Here is a 380-nt window from a genome sequence, read left to right as displayed (position 1 = left end):
GGTATAAACAACAGGGGACATCGGGAAGCTTCAGCATTTTTCTGAACTGAATAACGTAACTCTTCCGCTTACCCTACAGGTTTATTTCTTGACAATGAAAGAGTTAAAAATACTTTAATTGGTGGAAAAGTGAAAAGGAAATAACTTGTTTCTGGATTTAAAAATCCGGGGCCCTGCTCTGCCCTTCCCGAAGATATCCGAGCATTTTCTTTGCCTTCTCTCCGCTGTTCCCAGGCGCCTCTTGCAGTGCGGGGAGGGTCGGAGGATGCCGCAGAGCAGCGTAGCCCGCTCAGCCTCCAACCCCCGCAACGCCCCCATCCCCTCTGCGCCGTCCTTCTCCGCCCAGCCAGGCTTCCCCCCCCGCTTCTCTTCTCGAATCA

This window comes from Pygoscelis adeliae, unplaced genomic scaffold, assembly GCF_000699105.1.
Source record: "Pygoscelis adeliae isolate BGI_AS28 unplaced genomic scaffold, ASM69910v1 Scaffold60, whole genome shotgun sequence".
Lineage (NCBI taxonomy): Eukaryota > Metazoa > Chordata > Aves > Sphenisciformes > Spheniscidae > Pygoscelis > Pygoscelis adeliae.
The sequence above is the reverse complement of the archived record's forward strand: the minus strand, read 5'-3'. Positions refer to the sequence as shown.